The sequence below is a fragment of the Lissotriton helveticus genome, chromosome 3_1 (genome assembly GCF_964261635.1).
Source record: "Lissotriton helveticus chromosome 3_1, aLisHel1.1, whole genome shotgun sequence".
NCBI classification, from domain to species: Eukaryota; Metazoa; Chordata; class Amphibia; order Caudata; family Salamandridae; genus Lissotriton; species Lissotriton helveticus.
In genome coordinates, this window is record NC_136061.1 from 1,074,699,685 (window position 1) to 1,074,713,923 (window position 14,239).

The 14,239-nt window shown below is 43.2% G+C and overlaps 1 long non-coding RNA gene across 1 annotated transcript in view; it reads right to left on the reverse strand.

Moving 5' to 3' along the window:
- Positions 1-477: 477 nt before the first annotated feature.
- LOC144824867 (uncharacterized) overlaps positions 478-14,239 on the reverse strand; it is a 50,926-nt gene continuing 37,164 nt past the window's right edge. The window contains exon 3 of the long non-coding RNA XR_013609153.1: positions 478-2,002. This is a non-coding gene — a long non-coding RNA (uncharacterized LOC144824867). The remainder of the gene's footprint in view (positions 2,003-14,239) is intronic.

Sequence of the window (14,239 nt, forward strand, 5' to 3'; positions counted from 1 at the left end):
AGGAGTAAGAGTCTTGAAATTGAAGCAGCAGATGATGTTGAATTCTTGATAGTTCTTGAAATACTTGAATTTTTAATTTTGAATATTGAAAGTAGATGTGGGTTCAGCTGTGTAGAGTCCTTGTCGGCAAAAATATGTTGTAAACTCAATAAATCCAGGATTCCAGAAGAGTTTAGATGAGTTTATTGAAGAGTAACAGGTCTACACAGCTAATCATCTGCCAGCAGTCTTTATAAGATCCCAGTTAACCAGCCAGCATTGAAAAAAAAACATTCCAACAGCAGTGACATCACAAACCCAGTGACATAAGCTCAGTGTAAAATCTACAGCAATACATAGGACATTGACAGAGCTTTTAACATAAGTAAAACAGCAATCTTGGAATATAACAATTTTACATCCCTGCTTTCCCACTTTGTCACTGTTTTCCATCTGTCTTTGTTCCCCCCCCCTTCCCCTCCCCTTTGCTGCCTTTCACTACTTTTTCCTTGGACTGTCTGATTATTAAAAATAAGGCCCAGTCCTCTAAAAACAGTGCTGGCGGGCCCCACCAGAAACCACCAGTTCAAATTAAGCACTGGGTACAGGTGAGCCCAATGGAAGGTAATCTCCAGCTGCAGAATGTAACAAAAGACGCAGTTGAAGGGAATTTAGCAAGGCAGTTCAACTGCTGATAAAGAATGTCATTGTGTGCACAGCGCAGTGCGCAGAATGGAACATTTATCTGCAAACACACAAGATAAGAATACAGCAGTACCAGCCAGTTAGAAATTCAAACCACTTCACAGTTATGATTTTAAAACATGGCTAGAAAATACAAACTTTAACATGCACGTCCACAGCAAAACAATACTATATTAACAAAGGAATTAGTTTTGTACATGCAAAACAAAAACATAGAGGTGCGGAAGAAAGTTGCAGAGGAAACTGATTAAAACAAAGAAAATGTCAGCCTTTATCTATTTGTATCTGTTATTCACCAGTGATTAAGTAGGCCCCCTTTTTGGCTGCAGACTACTTCATATCAGCATACTAAAACAAGCACAAGGCGCTAACAAAGGAAAAGCCCATACAAAGAAAGAAAGATATCAGCGATGATAGAGAAAAAGACGCCATTAATTAGCAAATACGAAGGCCTGTGTAAATGTACAGTCTCACAGAATCAGGGAACACCATTCTTGAGGAGGGTAATGACTTGGACTGCAAGGTCCTCTGCGGTGATAGTCAGCCCAGAACCTTGCTTCCAAGCCACATCACAAAATTACAGTTGTCAGATATGTATGAGTCGCAAAACATTGTCATATAGATGAATAGATGGTGCTGGCCAGGGCAGGTTTAAAACAAGTGAGACCATCAAGACAGTAATTCAACAGATAAGTTAACTTGTATTCAGTAAGCTTCAATTAGAAAATTACTAAATTACATTTGAGCGTGTTCCAAACACAGTTCCAAAGGAGAGATGAAGTTCCCTATACACAGTCTAGTAACATGAACCCTCTCTGTGACAATTACACACATGACAATCAGAAATGATGCACCAGTCTGAGTGTGTAAATGGTGTGTGCCCTGCACTAAATAGAATGCTCGAATTGTCTTTTGTGTAGTTCTACCAGATCTGGCAAGCAAATCCTCATGAAGCGGGACAGATGTTTTGCATTTCTTTCACATAAAATGTCAAATAGGTCAACCTCTAGTTGAATGTACTGAGAAGAGGACTGGCACTCACCAACAGTAGTCAATGTGTCAAACGAAATACAAGTCAGTAGCCATTCCACTGCTTTGTGGTCAAAGTGGTTCATTTTTTGGTCTCATCTACGGCAGCGCATGTGCTGCATGCGCTCTCAGTTGTGAGAGAAATTGTATACAAAAGAGGGCTTGCAACCCACCCATTGCTTTCCATTTGCTGACTTCATTTTTATTATTTGCTGCCTTCTTCTTTTGGCTGGAGCATGGACCAACTACTGTTTGCATTAGCTTGATCGCTGTCCTTCCACTGATTGCTCTGTGATTCAGATATGAAAGAAAATTATTTAACAAAATGCAAAATAATCAAGTTAAAATCACCTGTGAAACATTAAAGTGCAATTTATATTGAGCTAACACACATTAAAATATGCAAGACGCAGTATGTAGTTATATTTTTTTAGTATTTATTAGTACTAGGCCTCAAAATTTAAGGAAGCTTAATTTTACAAGCAACTAAACTAAATGTGCTGAGACACACACAAAATGCTTAAATGCTGACATTAGCCTGACATGCCTTCAATAAAAGCTTCACATTGCATTGCTGAATGATCCTCATTATTAATAACGTTTTGAAATGTTTGCTAGAAACACTTTTGTTGATTAAAATGAATCCTTATATCACACACTAAACACAAAGCATGAGTACAAAATGTTGATTTTTTATCATATTTTAATTAGATTTTATAATGAAGAGATGTGGTGCTGAATAATATTCGTTGCAGCTAATGTTTCTATTTCACATAGCCTATTAATTAGCTAACATACAATTAATTTTTTTAAGGTTAAGAATGCGATCATACCCATGGGAAAGGAGGTCTAAGAATCGAAAGGCCTCATATACAGATATAGTTTCAATAATGTTTCATACTCTGTGATAATTTTTCGTAAGTTCATTGTGTAGAATCTTGAGAAAGGAAGAAGAGAGTCTGTTCTCAGAAGAAGACCGCAAGCTGATCAGACGAGAGGAGAAAAAGATACAAAATAAGCTACAACATTTCTTTTCAATTGATTATATTAGTGTATGTTCCTAGAGTAGGGTAACACCCTATGCTGAATGCCTTTTTCCAGACCCTTGCTCCATAGGCTTGCCATTTCGTTTATGCTGGATGCTAACATGCTATGACCTGCTTTTGCTTGTAATGAATTCTCTCCTTAGATTCTTTGTTCTAAGCTCTGCTCAGCCAGTGTGTGATGTCATGGAATGTTGGTGTGTGACTAAAGGTAGGTTGGCAGTTAGACATAGCGGGCTGGGAAGAGAGGATGCTGCCCCTGGTGGGGTATTTTACTATGCAACCAGTAACCTGTTCAATAAACCTACAACTTGTTATTCCACATGAACTGGCTACCTGACTCCAAGTACCAAGAAGGTATCTTAAATTACAACACTGGCAACGACCGGAAATCAAACCTATGTGTGAGAGAAACTGATGTAAACAAAGATAAAAAGAGATTGAAGACTTACGAAGAAAAAAGAGATGGAAGATATGAAAGAGAAAAATAAATACTTGTACCCCACCAGTGTCTTTTCCAACAGCCTTCGGACAGTGTATCCAAAGACTGTAAGCCTATGAGAGTGGCTGCTGAACTCCGTATGTTCACAGATGAACAGAGAGGATCGCCGACTAGGAATATCTGAGAATAGCAGGTTTATTTCCACCAACAACCCGGCGTGAGCATGAAAACCTGTGCAGCGCAATGTGCAGCATAAAGAAGTTTAGCAGCGGGCTGTGAGAGACCTTGGGGACCATATGTGAACCTTTTGTCACTATTGGGAGACAAATCAGCAGTGAGTGAATCCGCAATGAATAATGGAGTAAATCAGAGGGCCATGTATACCTGCTGCCACTGCAATTAACATTAAATTGCTAGATTAAGCCATTCCCCATGCTTAACACTTGGAGGAGCGAGCGTTTAGATGCCGAGTGTTTTTGTTTGAAGTGACCCTCGACCGGGACAGTGCCCGTCATCAGATAAGGCAGGTTAGCTCATCAGAGGCGAGTGCTCAGCTGGAAAGAGCATGCCACACTGCGACCGTTGCAGTAGTAAAAAGCATTGGCATAGCCAATAGGTCTCGTCTTTGGAACCTTATAAGTGTTTAGCCAAGCAACACTTGATGTTGTTGCACCAAGGATATTGTGCTGGATAACTAAACACTTATAAGGTCCCAAAGGCAAGACCTATTGGCTATGCCAATGCTTGTTTATATTTGGCACAGCAATCACGGCTGAAGTGACAAGTGCTGTTATGGATCATCTTTGCATTTAATGTGCAGTGGTCATGTTTATTACTGGTGAGCACTGGTGGGTCTTCTTGGTTCATGATGGGTAAAATATTGTGCCTTGGGTGCTGGGTGATTACCGGATTGGCTTCCTTGTTGAAGAATGGCGAGTGTCTATGGCATTATGTTATTGCTCTATGAACAGAGTGTAGATGCTTCTATCAGTCTGAGGTGCACATTGAATGGTAGCCTTCAAGTGATTCATGCATGGGAGGGCTTTACTGGACTGAGACAAGAATCTCAGTGAAAGGGCTGAGCTAAAGAGTTCTGGAGTCCCTGCCGGGGTTTACTTTCACTCTAACTAAACTTCAGAAATAAAGTAACAAAAACATGAGCACTGTGTGGACAATCAGTCATCTTAACACAAACATAGCCAGTAGGTTGCAAAAATATCTACAATATGTCATAGATGGGCAACCAGTATGGCACGGATAGCAAGAATGTTGCTTCGAATGACACATTAGATCATGAATGAGCTACTAATAATCCACGGAGAACAAATACATTGCCATCAAAACCAACAATATGTAAAAGATGGACACAATGTTCACCTCATACCTATGGACAAAACACACACCCACAAACGTCACTCAGGGAGACAATAACAGCGTACACACAGTTTCTCAAACGGGCATCAGTAGGCACACTTCATCTGTGAATTCCTACAACAGCCATCTGCTCTGCATATGAGCCATCGGGTCCGGTGGATTGTGGTATTTTAATTGGCCTCTATGTATATGTAAGTCTACGGTCACCTTCCTCTCTGGAGAACCAAGACTGGAGCAGAATAGTTTAATATGTCGGAAATTACAGCCTTAACTCAGAATATGTGAAATATGGAGTGAATATGCTTGTGTCAGAGGAGTCAAAAGCAAACTGCACGAGTGTACACCTTCCCCTCTATAGAAAAAGGAACTACAAATAGAGATAGGAACTTAGAACAAGGTCCTGGAATTGTTAAGTAGTTAATGGACAACCGAAAACTGTTTCACGTCTGTTATGCAGGTGCTTCTCTTCGGTGTATGTCTGTAAAATGTTTGATCTTTTGTTTTCGGCTTACAACAGATGTTGATGTGCAGCTCTTTTGATGTGTGAAGTCTTTGAAAAAGAGTGGTCACTTGAGGGATCTATGGGAGTCAGGTTCTTAGGAGACCACATCCATGGATCAAAGCTCAAGGTAGAAACGAAGGGAGATCTTCCTACCGAAGAGCAGAGTTATTAAATACAAACTCTGCCAATGCAATCCACAGTACCAGACATTTTGATGATCCATCAAGAAACATTGTGGGTATTGATCTATTGGCAGGTTCAAGAATTTGGGCCTGATTCACAAAGAGCCTCCACAATCATGGCAGAGGCGACGCAGTCGTTCGGGACCGTCCGCACAACAAGAATTCTCATTGCAGAGATTCCGCCATTAGTCCTGAGACTCTGTCATGACTGAGGAGTTTCCGCCATGACTGCGTAGGCTCTTTGTGAATCGGACCCAAAGCACGTCTGTGGAAGATGGTATCTAGCAGGATTGATCCTCCTGATAAGCACTATTCTCATCAGTTTTTTTCCCAGAAGCGACCTGTGAATGGAGCTTCTCTACCCGTGTTGATGGTTTCTGCAAGAGAATGTAAATGGAGGAAGTGAATGATGATGGAGAACGTAAATGAAGGAAGTGAATGATGATGATTTCTGCTAATTCTATTGCAGTGGTGAGTGGCTTAGAGTGGATTGAAGTGTCCCATCTCAGTGAAGTAGTCCACCACTACTTACACTGTTGTATAACCATTCAATGGAGGTAATTCTACTATAAAGTATATCAGGTCACGTTCCAGGATTGTCAGAGTAAGAAAGCGTTGCTTGACTCCTGCTACAGGCAGCCGCAGCCGCTGCAGGTAAGAGCGGTGGGGCCGGGTGCAGGGGGGGTGGGGATTTTGAGAGATGACCACAAGAGAAAATTAAAATAAATAATACATTTTCCCTTGAGGTTGTCTTTTGAAATAAACCCCCTCACCCGGCCCCACTTTCCCACCGCTCTTACCTGCAGCGACCGCGGCTGGATATAGGCATATGTACCTTACTTGTTTCATTGAAAACAAGGGGGACCCAATTGGTAGCTGTGGACCATGGGTATTAGTTATTACGAAGAACAAAGGGTCCAAAGCTTAAAAGGATAGCATAATTATATTGTATAGACCACAATAGGCTGCTATACGTTTTCCTTGCCCAGCCGGGCAGGGAATTTTATTATAAGTAAATTCAAGTGTTTTTGGTTTTTAAATACATTTTTGCAACAAACAATTTTCGCTATAAGGCACAGTCCTGCGCCGTTCATAAAGGGTTAAAAATAGAAAGAGAAAAAAAGAAATAAGAGGGAAATACTTCAGGCAACAGAGAAGTGAGCAGTCTGGGCACTGTAAGGGTAAAAAAATGTCAGTGTTTCCCAGAGCAGAACATACATTCATTAATAACAATGGTCAACAGTACGTCTACTAAGAAAGGTCGACGTTTCGATCCCGCGCTCTAATTAAATTGGGATCATCATCAGGACTTTAACAGAATAATTGCCTGGATAGAACACTAAATGCGCCTTGGTGAGGGCTGGTCGTGGCCTCTAGGTGCTCGTGAACACAATGTATTCAGCGGGCGCTGAGTGGAGCTCCCGATTGGAGCATGGGAGGCTGCCGGGGGCACCGGAATGAGGAAATTGTCGTTTTGGGCGCCCCTATGTCCTATTCCTCTGGTGATGCGGGAAAGGGGAGTTTCTGGTTAGGTGGCGGTCAATTTAGAAAGGTCGATCCGCAACTTGGAGGATGCACGATGGCCACGCTCGAGGTCCCTCAGGGGTTAGGGAATCAGGGGTTGGCGGTCGATAACATTCGATCGATCCGCGTATTTGGGAGCAATGTCCCGATGCAAGCCGATCTGGCTGTTGGTTCCTCGCTGCCACCTAACCAGAAACTCCCCTTTCCCGCATCACCAGAGGAATAGGACATAAGGGCGCCCAAAACGACAATTTCCTCATTCCGGTGCCCCCGGCAGCCTCCCATGCTCCAATCGGGAGCTCCACGCAGCGCCCGCTGAATACATTGTGTTCACGAGCACCTAGAGGCCACGACCAGCCCTCACCAAGGAGCATTTAGTGTTCTATCCAGGCAATTATTTTGTTAAAGTCCTGATGATGATCCCATTTTAATTAGAGCGCGGGATCAAAACATCGACCTTTCTTAGTAGACGTACTGTTGACCATTGTTATTAATGAATGTATGTTCTGCTCTGGGAAACACTGATATTTTTTTACCCTTACAGTGCCCAGACTGCTCACTTCACTGTTGCCTGAAGTATTTCCCTCTTATTTCTTTTTTTTTTTTTTTTTTCTCTTTCTATTTTCAACCCTTTATGAACGGCGCAGGACTGTGCCTTATAGCGAAAATTGTTTGTTGCAAAAATGTATTTAAAAACCAAAAACACTTGAATTTACTTATGACAAAATTCCCTGCCCGGCTGGGCAAGGAAAACGTATATTAGCCTATTGTGGTCTATACAATATAATTACGCTATCCTTTTAAGCTTTGGACCCTTTGTTCTTCGTAATATGTACCTTACTTGAGCACGTACAACACATTTCTGAATGTACGCCTTTAACAATGTTTGTAGATCAAACCACCAAAGTCTTGACTGATTATTTCCAACATCTTCCTGCGTTCTGTGTGTCCATCTCCAAGGGAATAATGACACAATTTCATGCATGATAACTTAGTTTTGTCCCATGTAAGGAAGAAGGCTTCTCCTCTGTATACTAATTATTTTTGTAAATCCCTATTGCCAGGTTTCTGAGGTTTCCGTTGTTGACTCTTAATATCCTGTTATGTTTTTGGGCAAATTCTGTGAAATTAGATGCATTAGAAGTAGACAATTCAAGAATACAGGAAGCAGGGTTAGTTATTACAGAGACATCGGTCTGCCGATAGAGAGAGTGTATCCGCCTAGCCACGTCTATTTCCGGGCTTGTGAGATATGACGTACTCGACTCTGGAAAATAATAAATCCTATCGAGCAGGACTAGCATTGGCACGTTTCATGGACGTAACCCACTGTGTGATTAAATGATGTGTTTATTCTGGATAATGTCTCCAGTGAGAGAAATGTTGTTTAAATGCTAACAATTTTCTATTGTAGATTGTATAATCTCTTACAGTTTCTGAAAGAGTTTGTGAATATTAAACCATATGATGCAAGTTATTAGTTTGAGATACAGGGTGCAATAATACGCTGCCTGTTACAAGTCATTAGTCTCCGAATCTCGTTGAGATAACACTCCTCCTAATGCAAACAACGAGGCATCAGTCTCTACTCCGAAGGGGAGAATTTAATTCACATGTTGGTACAGTATAAATTATGTCTTAAATCTTTGAAAGGCTTGCTTCTGTTCTGCACCTCAACAAAAAGAAAATCCTTACTCAGATGAACCATGTGCTGGATGATGGTGAAGAACTTTTAAATGAACTGCAGATAGAGATTTGCAAACTAGAGGAATCTTTGTACTTCCTTTAAGGATCAAGGAGTAGTTCACTCTAGGACTCCTTTGACTTTGAAAGTCTCATGCTGAATCCTTTCCTTGAAATATCAAAACCTGCTTTTGCATATAGTGACCATTTCCTTAGTTGGTGGGAATTACTTAAACCTTATGATGATGCTGTTTCAACACATCAGAATATATCAGAATGCCATCTAAGTAGACCACCATGTAAACTTCAAAGAGACCATGCACCATCCAATAAGTCAAACCACTGGCAATCACTCAAACTATTGTTCTTATACCCAACATGCCACCTCAGATTATGCCCAGCCACATGCAAATCAGCCTTAGCCCTGCTTTAGTGGGAACTGTCTAGTCCGAACTACCAAGCCAGGTCCTCTCTGAACCAGAGCACGAGCAACCCAAGACCAATTTCAGCCTAGTTGACCCTCTTCAGTCGGTGCAGCTAGGCTCCAGTGGCACAGTGAGCAAAGGACCCATGGCTAGGCAAACCTGGTGCACTGAGGGCATCATACTGAAATAAACAACAAGCATTTACAATGCAATGATCTCGGCAGCATTAAAGGTAGAGCTATTGGCATTGCTCATTATTTTATTTTTTTTTAAATCATAAATAAATGGCATTGTCATTTACATTGCCAATAGCTTCATCACTTGCATATGCGAGACCTATTGCATTAGCACCCACACACACAGTAAGTAGTAGAGTGAGAAGTTATAGTGAGTAGGAGAGAGTTATTAGTAAAGAGTATTAGAGAGCGCATCAGAGCTGAGCAGCAGCGGTGCGTCCATTGGGGCGTAGGGGCGTAGCCCCTCTAAGCCTGGACGCACCTGCGGCTGCTGCAGCAGAGAGCTAGCTAAACACCATAAGTAAAATACACGGCGGCGCTTAATCCGACCGGGACAGACCCGATACAATAGGGAGTGCGCAGGGGGTGGGGCTGGTTTACAAATCAACAACGTGCGGTGAACGTGATGTGACGTCACAGTCTGTCCAGGGAGGACTGCGCATGAGGAAATCTGGAGGATACTTGGCAGCGCATGCGCTTTTGCCAGGTTAGCGACCGTTAGCCGACGTAGCCGTCAACTTCGAAGGGGCCAGGGGGGGGGGGGGTGTGTCTTTGGCTGGGCCCCGTTGTGTAAAAATGCGCCAGGGCGAGTAGACTGTGTGACCCCCTAGCCAATCCTGGCGCTCATACAGCGCCAGGATTGGCTGGGCCACCGCGCCGAAAATACAGGCAATCACTATTGGATGCCGGCGCGTGGGTGGGTGGACTGATTGGCCCTGGATTCGGGGGACGTGCGCCGGTGCGCGCCGTGACGTTAATTGCAATGCTGACCGACGCGACGGCTGTATTTAAGTTTCTTTAGGGCGTGGGCTCCCTCTCTGTGTCTCCTCGTGCGCGCAGGGCCAGCAGTCGACCGTCGTCACACTTCATCACTGTCTGTGTCAGTGTCCGACTCCGACCGCTCTTCTTCACTGGAGTCGTCTCTGTCTGATGATGATCTAATTGGAATTTGGACATCGATCTATGTGAGTGAGAGAAAAGCGTGTAATAAAATGGAATATGTGATTGTGTGTTCTGAATCATGCAGACGTCACCACGTGCCTGTTGTATATCACACCTGTTCAAAGAAAGTCACATCTCGGTCTCGCATAGGCTGTCTGTTGAGAGCGGCATGTAATCACTCAGTCAGTCATGCTGGACAATTGGTCTGTTCGAGTCCCTCCCTTCTATGTCAGGGTTGAGGGTTCCAATTAAACTCCTGGATCTCCAACCCGCTTGAACTAAAGTTTATTGGGATCTCTAAAGCGCTTTGAGAAGGGTTATTAATACAAAGGATTGGAAAAAGTATGGCATGGATTATCTGCAACTAGGGGGATGAGATATCTTAAAGGCCGCGTGCCAGGCAGGCATTCTCTACTCAGCAACTGTCTCTACTTTCACTGGCACAGGCTTGCTCGTGTCTGAAACAATACGAGAGGCAGAGGTCAGAGAAGGGCTCGAATAACGAGCGTTGCAGAACTTGCAGCTCCGGCCTCCGGCCCAATCCGAATCGGCGCTCCGCCATCCATTCCCGGGCCCACACATAGATGTCGGCTCCTGTCGTGACCACCTTAGTTTATTAGGCCCTTGGTTATCATTTGCGATTGGGGAGTATCCATGTTTGGGCCGGGTATGCACGGACTAGCAGCAAAACTGGAAGGCAGATGAGCAACACACGGCTGCTACCTCTCACATGTCTTTACCTTTGATACTTGCACAAGTGCCACCATGCCCATGTAACGCTTGTTCCTGAGCCTGTCGTGTCTAGCACCTATGTACTATACCTCTAATTATACTCTGTTTTCTCTTATAACTGCACACTTGTCACTTTCATTTCCTAAGCGTCTTGTGCACTTTTGACTACCTCATGTATTTTGGTTGCTCACAATTTTTACTCAAGCATTTTGTTTGCTCACGATTGTCACTATTACCTTACCTCATGTATTTTTGGTTGCTCACAGTTTTTACTACCTCATGTATTTTGTTTGCTCACAATTGTCACTATTACCTTGTATAAGTAACGTATGTTTTTGCAATCTGTTCTTTTGCAATGTTTCTCTTTATGTTTCATTTCTGTTCCTAATGTGAAGCGCTCTGACGCCTTCGGGTAAAGTCTGCGCTATATAAAAATGCATAAATAAATAAAAGTCTAGAATGTGAACGGTGGTGGAAGTATGAAACACGCCGATGACACTTGCTGTGCAGTCTGCAGCAACGCGAGGTGAAGTGCAGACAGGGCGGCTGCAATATTGCTGCTTTATTAGCTGGCATATGGTTAAGCGCTTTTGTAGCGAGGGCTCTTCATGTGGGGCAATGGGGCACTGTGGGTGGTTTAGTGCTCTGCACTATGTGCACAGCTCGTGCATGGTCACGAAGACCCTCTCAGATCAGATCCTCGTCACTGCTGAAAGAGAGCGGACTTCTGTTCTATACTCAGTGCTTTATGCAAACACTTCACCATCACTGCTATGTTCACTGTCATCAGAGTGAATACATGATCCTAAACTCTGATATTTCCTGCTTATTAGGGGATATTCAGTCATGCTGGACATTTGGTCTGTTCGAGTCCCTCCCTTCTATGTCAGGGTTGAGGGTTCCAAACTCTTGGATCTCCAACCCGCTTGAACTATTAAAGTTAATTGGGATCTCTAAAGCGCTTTGAAGGGTTATTAGTATTGCGTCATAGAGTGCTTTACAGCATGCTAACAAAGTGAAAGAAACAAATGTTATATAAAAAGACTTGGACTCGTTATTGACATTGTGATTCTTTTTGGATAAAAAAAACGATCTGAAATAAAGGAAAAAAATGTTTAAATTCCCCAAAATATCTGAAAATAATACAAATATATTAAGTGCTTAGTACCAATCATCTGGTGCTGCGGACGTCATTCTGTTTTTCTTTGGCAGATGAGTTTCAGCAGCACTTGCATTGCTGCTCGCCATTGGTGTTTCACATGGTGGCAGTAAGCAGCACACCACAAAGATCTGGGTTCTGTACTGATGGCTCAGACTGATTTATGGATGTTGTTTTGTGCAGTAAAATTTCTAATTTTAGTGAAATAGCCTGCATTTGGCAGGCATCGATAACAAAGTGCCACTTACATTATTTACGGAAATAAATGAACAGTTTCGAGCACAGTCGGTGGCTGAGTTTCTGGTGCGGCTTTTGTTTTGCTTTTGTCGTGCAGCAGTATTTATGGAAGACTACCAATCTCATTCTCAGAGTGGAACATTTTTGGTAAATCGTAAGCTCTATGTCTGGTTGCTGTCATGCTGTGTGCTAACATTTTCATCTGCTGCATCCCTCTTCGTGCACTATATCCCAAACTCTTTTAGCATTTTATACATGCACAAGTTATGTCACATTGGCAGTAATGATTCGAACGTAAAGCTTAAACAAAACAACGTGGCTTCTGTAAAACTTCCATTTATATTATTACATTTAAACATGCGTACTGTTTTTCCTGTATTTGAAATTCACATTTCGACATTGATTTCATCACGGCATAAATAAATCACAGCTTGCTTCGATTAAAAAAATGAAGTTGGCAGGCTCTGGACAATGTTTTTCATTAAGCTGCACATACCATTCCCGGTAAATTGGAATATTTTGGACTGCAGTGCTCAGCTGACTGTCAGACTGCTGAATCAGGTGTAGCAAGTGTAAGCGAAGGAGGGCTGCTAGCTGCTAACAGCAGAAGCCAACTAGAAATCTAGCACAGGTCACCTTGAAAGGCTTATTTTTCCCCGACGAGAAAGCACCGCTGTTGTGCATCTCTGTGTCACAATTGTTGAAATTGTGGGCGCTCCTTTGTCAGTGGAACAAGCAAGGGACTATTGGTTACACGCACTCTCAGCAGGAGAATGGCTTAGAAGGGGAGCTTTAAGGGGTCTGTAATGCTATTAAAAGGCACTCGTCATCAGGGACAAACATACTTGTAAGACCCCCTTGGAAATCTTTTGTTCTTCTGTAAATATGTGTCTTCCTTATCCTTCCTCCTTTGTTGTGAGATGTGCTGCCGGCAGCCACAAAGGAGGCCGCCGGTCGAGGGACAGACAACATTTAATTATGACTATTTCCGAATTTGAATGCCCCCCAGCCGTCTCGTCAAAGGGCGGGCAGTAAGGTAGAGAAAGACACCCATTGGTTATGAAAAGGGTAAAACAAATGTCCCTCCCCACCACATGGGAACAAGGCCCCCCTGCTGCTCGGTAATTGGGAGGAAGTCACCTCCCACAGACTGGAAAGGGTTTAGTGCATTCCCTGAGCAGCAGACACTACACGCAAAAAAATAACCAAGCCGGTAGAGCCACAAGGGGCAGGCAGATGATGCGGTGTGGGCAAGCTAAGGGAAGGAGAGGCAGATCATGTGTGCACACACCGAGCTATACAGTATCAAAACAGTATTGGCAGTGAAAGGGAGGGATGTGTGCGCAGCACAAGAGAAGCAGATAATAAGATGTTGTGTGCACGTGATCCAGGAATGCTGCATCAGGGAGTAGACGTCTAGCACAGGAGAGGCAGATCATGTGTGCATACAGCAGGCTATGCAGTATCGGCAGTGAAAGGGAAGGATGTGTGCACAACACAACAGAGGCAAATAAGATGCTGTGCGCACATGGTCCTGGAACGCTGCATCAGGGAGTAGACATCTAGCACAGGAGAGGCAGATCATACTATACTGTGTGCACACATGATACATCCAGCTATACAGAATCGAAGCCCTATCGGCAGTGAAAGGGACGTGTGTAAGAGAAAGAGAGAGAGCGAGAGAGAGAGGGACTTAGTTTACTGGAAGGCCCTGTGACAAGTGCACGCTCTGAGAAGCAGGACGAAGGGCTGTGTGTGGAGAGTGGAGATTCAAGTAAACCACTTTCATATAGTTTCTATTGGAATGCAATTGCTGACTTATGTTATGGCAACATAGATGTGTGTACACGGATTAGTTGATCCGAGTTGCACCTTTGACCTGGTTAGTGGTCCCTTTCTTGGTCTTTTGGCTTCACCGAGCACTCCTATTTAACCACTTTTGTGTTTTTGATTGACTTATATGGCCCAGTGTCCAATAACCCATATGCTGTCAGTAGATCCAGGTAAAACCACAGGAACCCACTTAGAGACAGAGTCCCGCCTGC